This window comes from Pteropus medius, unplaced genomic scaffold (genome assembly GCF_902729225.1).
Source record: "Pteropus medius unplaced genomic scaffold, Ma_sr-lr_union100, whole genome shotgun sequence".
NCBI classification, from domain to species: domain Eukaryota; kingdom Metazoa; phylum Chordata; class Mammalia; order Chiroptera; family Pteropodidae; genus Pteropus; species Pteropus medius.
This window is the reverse complement of record NW_024351545.1, coordinates 704,254-712,064: the sequence shown is the minus strand read 5'-3', so window position 1 is coordinate 712,064 and position 7,811 is coordinate 704,254.

Here is a 7,811-nt window from a genome sequence, read left to right as displayed (position 1 = left end):
TCTCTGGAGTCTGATTTGGGCTCAGCTTAAACAGTTCACAGGGTAGGGCTTCATAATTAAGAACACGAACTTTCTTGGTCTTTCCCACTACCTTGTGCTCCATTTGCATCACAAGGAGAGTCCTGAACCCCAAATCCTTCATGGGAAAGCCTGAGACTCTCCAATGGACCCTGCTCAGTGTGGCATGTGGCTTTTTACAATCTTGGCTCCTGTCCCTGTTGGCTCAGTTTCTAGAAACTGCATGCTGAAGAGTAAAGCTTCATAACATCACTGGTTGCATGGGTGCCTCTTGCTTGTTTTCTCAGATCACAGTTCCGGTTGCCTCTGTCACTGAGACCAGCTCTATCACTAGCCCTTCCTCTGGAATGTGTTCTGCCTCTTTGTGTAGCCTTTATCATTGTGGTCATCACTAATTTTGGTGCCAATAATTCTATTTTAGTCTCCCTTTGGTGCCTACTGCCACTATTATTACCATGGCTACCTTTTTTTTTTTTTTGCCTATTTTACCACCTGTGGTATCTAGGCAACTAAACAACAACTGATTCCTGTGAACAATTTGTATTCATCCCATTCTTAGGTCCTTAGGGCCAAGAAAACAGGATCTCATGACATAGCTGTCCCACTTGCTACTGGACTTTCCTCCTGGCCCTCATAGCAAACTGTTCAGGCAGAAGTGACAGCACTCCACCTTTCTCTCAACCAATCCATGCTTGATGGAGGAAACTTGGTTCAACCCAAGAAGATTAAGGGCAAATTTTAGTTAAATACTCTTTCAATACAAAAATATATGGTTAGAGTTCCACTTCCTGATCCTACCAGCAGGAGGGAATAATGATAGCTATCTCCAAAAGGCTAGGCCAATGATATACAGTTATTCTAATTCTTTCAACCACCCTACACAGATATGGTTCCTATGTTTTATAGATGAAGATACTGAGGCCCAGAGAGGTAAAGTAATTTGTTCAAAGTCATACCGATGGTAAGGGCCAGAGCTGGAATTTTACTCAGATCTGTCTGGCCTCCAAGCCTGTGCTCTTCCCACTCCATGAGGCTGCTCGCTCCCCTTTCCTGCCTTAGTCAACTGAGACCAAGCCTTGGAAGTGGCTTCCAAACACAAGCAGGTTATCATGCCAGTTTTTTTGGTCCTCAGTGTTTTATAGTTCATTATAATAAATATTCATTATCTTATTTGAGTCTCACAAAACCTCTGGAAAGTTGATAAAGCAATAATTATTAAAATAGTAATTGTAATTTGAGGAAACTGGGACTTAGGGAGATTAAATGATTTCCCCAAAGTTACAAAGCTAAGAGGTTCTGGGGAACAGGCTTATTTCCAGGTTCTCTAGATCAAATCCCAGTGCATTTTAAAGTAGTCCTCATTTTAAATCTGATTATAAAATTAACATATTTCTTATGAAAAATTTAAAAGTCCCACAGGGAATAAAATAAGAATCATGCATAAGTATGACTTCCAAAGATCCCATGTTCTCCCATCTGTCTACATTGGCAGCATGGTTTTTGATGTTTACAGGTGGGAGTGACCCCTCTACTCCAAGCCCAACCCTGACATGACTGTGCTGGGTGCAATACTGAGAAGTGTGAATATGAATGACCTGACTTTCCTCTGCGTGACCCTCATTGGCCTCTTCACAGATTTGACCCTGCATCCTGACCTCTTCATCAGCCCTCTCACTTGCCTCTGAAGACTAGGTTCTACCTAGGACTACACAGGCCTAATGACTGCTGTGACACTTTCTAGCTTAGTGGTTAATCTAGACTTCCATGGTTTATGCTCACTTGAAGGTATAAGGAGTTGCCTTGAATAGGGGAGATCAAAGAAACAAACTGTTTATCTCCTTTAAAATTGTTCATCTCTCTTACGGTGAATGATCAAGAATGTCTTCAAAAAGTTGTCTCACTAAGGGAAGAGGCTAGATTATTATATTTAAGTAGATCTCAAGGGGCCAAGTGGAGAGTAAGTTCTCGATGGTGATTTATTGATTGTTTTACTTGGGGCCAGTGATCTATGTCTCCTCAGTTTAGATGTGAAGGAATCAGGGCTTGGGACCCACTTGGGGTCAGTGAGGCAGCGGAGGAGGTGGGAGAGCAACCTGAGGTGGCAAAATGAGGGCAGCCTGAGCAGGCTCTTCAGGGCAGAAATCTGATTTCTGGTCTGTTCTGCTCTTTGACTCCTGAGTCACCATTTTTTCACTTGCTCCTGTTTGGCTTCCTGGAATTAGTAGGGTATTTTGATTGCTGCCTAGAAATCCTAGCTTGTCAAATTCACACAAAGACTCAGAGACTTCTATCTCTTTCTGTCTTTTCCATTGTCCTTCCTCTTCCTTCGCCCACATTTCTCAGCCTCAGCTTAAGAAGCATAGCAGTACTCCTCAGACTTTACTGTGAAAGCTGACTGTCAGGGAGTCCTGTTAGAATGGATTCCTAGTCTCTGGGCCTGAGTGGCTTGGGAGTCCTTGGTGGTGGGTGGCGTTGCTGCTCCTTGGAAGGACCAAACTTTGAGGACCAGGCTCTGGGCCTCTGAGAGGTTGGAAGAGCCCTGGGAGACTGATTTTGAGGTCTAGCAGACCTCTTATCAAACTGCTGTCTGCTCACAGTGACCCAGAGTCATCAACACGGAGGAACAAAACAGCCATTTGCCCCACTCGCCCAACCCCGTGGAGTTCTAATATGATTGATCTCAGACCCAGAGCTTTCTGTCGCTTGTGAGCCCTGCTGTACTGATGACACTGCCGCAGTTAGTGCTTCTGAGGTCTTAGCTTACTGAGCGGTCCTGCAGTCATGGGGCGGGGCAGGTATTGGAAATTGCTTTCCTTCCCTGTTTTCTCTCTCTGGCCTGGTTTCCTATAAAGACAGGATGACTTTCCCCTCATTCTAGGGACACAGAAGCAATATTTCTACATGACAGTTCCAAAATGTGCCAGGAATGAAAAAAACAAAACAAAACAAAACAAAAAATGGTGGCATCGGAGATGTTGTAATTGTTAAGTTGCTTTCGATATTCAGGTTCGATATTGACTGACTTCACTGTTTTTCAGCAATTAGAAACAAACTGTTCAATTACTTTTTCCCCCTTGCAATCTGTTCTTCCAGGCTTACTACTACCTTACTATGATTGGAAAATTTTGGTATGACCTAACTTGGGCAGCCTTCTGTGATGAGGTGAATTGCTGTGTAGATGTGGTTTAAACCGTATTATCCTTAAGCAACCTGGGTGCCGCTTTGGCTCCCTGTCTTACTGGATCTCCCAGGAGCCAAAGCACTAGTTTTACAGTTTAGAAGGGCCAGTTTTTAGAAATATTCTTGCCCTTGAAAAATTTTGCTGCCATGTAGTTGACACCCAAAATAATTGTTGAGCAAAATGTTTAGGCTACTATGTAAATTTAAACAGTTACAGATTCTCTGCCACAAATATGAAAGATTCTTTGGTTTGCTGACAAATTCTGAATAGGATGGAATAGAATGTAGTCTTTGGAAGGGCATAGAAGGACCAGGGAGAAGATAACTGTGTTGATTGACATGGCCTTTGGTGAAGGGTGGGGACTTGATCTGACTCTTTGGTAACAATCAGGAGGTGGTAGGAGAACTGACTCCTGAAGCCCAGGAGTGTTAGGAAAAGGCCACACCTGAGGAGTGTGCCAGTGACCAAAGGCCCTGGTGAGAGGTGCTGGGAGGGCTGACTTGATATGGTACAGGGAAGATGTAGGCCATCCACAAGCAGAGTCATGAGCAAGGAGTGGAGGGCCATGCACCTGCAGAAGTTGGGCCACTTGAAAATCTGGGCAGGTGTGATGGTTCCCCTCCCATAGCCCTTTCTCTGGGTACTGGTCCTAGGCACTATGAAACCTTAGCCTTTTGCTTCCTTCTTTTTCTGCCACAGCTCAGTGGCTCAGGGGCGGACATTAAAGGTGGTGACCCATAACCTGACAGGTGGCTTTTGATATGTTCTGTGGTGAAGCTCTGTGCAAAAAAGAACAAGGTAAATGGGTCAGTCGGAGATGAACTGGGTCAGTGAGGTTCTCTTTCTTGTGGGTCTCTTGTAGGAAAGGCAAGGTGGTGATGTGGAGCTGGAATTGGTAGCCATGTTTATACAGGTGCAAGAAATGTAGCTGCTGGGAGAGAACATTCCTCCTATTTCCATGTGGACAGATTACATACAGTACACTCCTAGGCTCTTTCTACCCCCTCACCCATTCCATTTGAGAGAAGGAAAAATATTAGAGAACTCACTTGGCCTTAAGCTAAGCCACATTCTGCAAACCGCTTTATCAGTAATGAAGATAACATTTTAATCTCTGTTTCCTTGGTCCTTGTGTGTATCCTTCAATTGATTTGACAGAAAATAGGTGATAGTATTTTGATCTCCAAACCCCAACACTGGTAGATGATCCAGGGACTTCATGAAGGAGATAAGGTGTAGAATTTGGGGATCAAAATAACTGGTGAATCCTGGGCTGGCAGCCTTAGTCATTAAGTGTTACTGGGTGGAGGCCATGTGGGTTTTTCACCTTGGCAGTTTGCAGTGACCTGTGTTTTGCTGTGTGGCTAGCTATAGGAGACATGTAGTTGGCTTCTAATCGACCTAGGCTTGTAAGTGGGTTTAGGCCCTGGATTTAATAAGTGAGCCATGTGGAAAAATGATGTTGGTGGGTCACTTCAGATTATGGCAACTTTGTCTACAGGCAGGAATAGGTTTTTATACAGGAAAGTGGGTATTTCTATATAGGCAGGGCTATGTGTGATGGGACTGCTCCTTGGGCCTTAGCTGGTGCCTAGCTGAATGGTAAACTGCAGCTGAACTTGAACAATAAAATCAAAGCTTATATTGGTATTACAAGAAAGGCTTAAAGAGGGATTTAATCATCAAAAGAGAGCCTTTGGGTCCCATTGAAGACCTACTTTGGAACAGGTGGAGCTCCAGTAACAGTTTTTTACTACTTTTACTGTTTCTCATCAAAGTCTACAGAAGTAGTTAAGTTCCAGGTGGAACTAACTTGTGTGTGTGATGTGTCTAGCTATAAATCGTTAATGCCAGACCTAAGTAGTTTGTATTAAACTGGCTACCTCGAATTCCATTAATTATGCTTAAGGTCAAAGGGACATGGGAAGTGTGGGACAACCTCTAGTATTTTAGGTGTGGGACAACCTCTAGTGTGACTCTTTGTCTTAAGAGTCACTCTTCCAAATGTGCCCCACTAAGAGGTCTCATGTAAGTTTGATTTTGTGTCTCTAAGAGCTGAGTTGAGACATGGGCAAAACTGGGTGCAGGTATTGCTTGCTTGATTGATTGTGATCCCAGGGAGCTAAAGTGAGGGAGTGGGGCAAGTGAGAAAGGGAATGAGAGAAAGCAATACAGGATGTGTTATGGAGCTGGTATCCATTATGGGCAATGGTACTCTCTGGGAATTGAGTAGAATATGCTAAGATTATCTAATTATAGCTGGGAAACAGGGCTATTGATCCACAGCCTCCTGTTCCCCATTTGGGATTGAGAGCAGGTACCTCTTCTGGGCTGTACCTGCACAAGGATTGAGCAGCTTTCTGAGATTTTGGAGAGTCTTGAAGCACAGAAACCTTGGGAAGTGCTTGAGAGAGGATACTGGGGACATGCCAGAACTGTTCATGGATTTGGTGGGAGGGGGAATGTGGCATGGGGTCCCCAGACCTTCCACTACAACTTATAAGTTTAAGTAACTTGTTAGTTACATAAACTCTGATCATAACTGTGGATTTCTAAGACTCATAAAAGAGTAACAGATTTTAAGAATAAACAAATGCAAGATGCACGTAGAGAATATTCTTGATGAAATGATTTCAAATTCAAAGGCTGAAAAGGGCTTAGCCTGGAATTTCCATTTTCTAGAACTCAAATTAAGAAATAAAGGAGGAATGAATAGTTGGAGAAATACATTTCAGTTTTACTATTAGGACAGGAGCAAGGGAAATATAAAATGAAAACATGGAAGAAAATATAATTAAGCTCTGATAAAGAGATTTCTCCAGATGTGTTGCAATGTAGAGACCTGCATTAGATATTTGAAAACTAGGAGAGGCAGACATGAAAGGGAAAATGTGAAATGTCTAGTTATAATTGCTTTTAAACAGGGCTTAGAAAAGAGAGAAGTATTTTAGATGTTACTAAATCAGATAGTGACCAGGTCCAATAAAGGTAAGAGAAGCAATATTTTAGGAAGAAAACTGGGATGACTCCTCAGAAGATGCTAGAATCCAGAATACGATGGAAAAACACTCGTAGAGCTACAAATACAGACCCTATAGTAAGAGCAGTGGCACCCATCCTTGCACATTGCGGCAACTATACCACAGAGTCATGGAGAAGTTGGCAAAAGACTATTAGAGAGAAATGATTTGGAAAGCTCCAACAGGACACAGAAATCACTTGCACCTTGAGGAATGTACCTAAGAAATATATGGAATTAGTACTCCAAGGGAAAGCACAGAAAAAATGGGAATATTAAATGGGAGCAGGCAGATAATAATAGATGAAGGTCAAGCCTGGGTTGATGTGGTGGAGGACATAATATAACGTCACTGGAAAATGAGATTATGCAACTTGGTGAGGTTTTGAAGGTGGGAAGGTTTGAACAGTGGGGATTGTGGTAGACGCAGATTGTTTTGATTTCATATTTCTTTTTGTAGGAGAATGTGCAAGACAAAATCTGAAGGAGTATTTTCCAAAATCATATGTCTGGGCCAGAAGGGAAAGTAAAAGGAAAGCAGATAGGCAGATTCTAAGAACAGTTTAGCATTACCTGTGTTAGAGTGGAAAGGGATGTCCTTAAGAAGTAGCTCGAACAGTTAGAAATTCAAATGAGCCTTCCTGAAAAGAATTAGGGGAACAGCAGATGGAAATAGAACATAAAAGTGTGTTACATTTTCTTTACTTGCTTCTAAAGATTTATTGTCCATCGTCCTAGGCCCACTCTGTGCTCCTAGAGGCCGATCTCTCTGGTTGCTTAATCTTCTAGATCTGGTTGAATACAGTGGTGGAAGGCCCAGCAGGGTCCTGGGAGCTGTTGTGAAGCAAGGCAGAGGCACTTATTCTCTGGCTCCCTGCCTGACAAGCTACATCTGGCCAGTATCTGCATTTCCCCTCACTTTGGTTTTAGCTCCCTTCCCTAACCCCTTCAGCCTGGGCTGCTCAAGGCTTCCCTGGTAGGTTTTCTTTACCTGACTACAAATCCTCCAACATAGTGCTCAGAGGAAAAATGAAATTGTAGAGGATTTCAGTTATGCAGATAAGCAAAGAAAGGCACCTCAAATAAAGTCCATTGACGGATGGCGGCATCATTGCAGATCTCTAAACCATGAAGTACCAGAGTTATTCCTTGAGAGAATGTCTCGAATGCCATTCTTTGGGAGACAGTGCAAGGTTGGATTTCTCCACAGGAATAATAAATACATAATATCAAAATTAGCATCCCAATGGGAGCTTTCTCCCCACTGAGTTGAAGGGCATAAATGAGGACCTCCTAACCGTGGCAGAGACTGTCTCATGTCCTGGTGAGGCTGAACCCATAGATCTACGTCATCTGCCGCTTTCTCTTCGTAGCACTGAGTCTGTGCTATGGTCTGTGATAACACAAAGTACTCAGGTCTGGTGATACAGAAATGCAAGGATGAACTGCTTTTGCGTCTATATTTTGTCATTATGGGACTAGTGCTATGTTTATTTTATATGGCCTGTTAACTCCTTTGATTCTTTAAAAGTGAGACCTACGCAAGGCTTATCATTAATTCAACTTGGGGGGAGGTCTGAGAAAATTAAATTT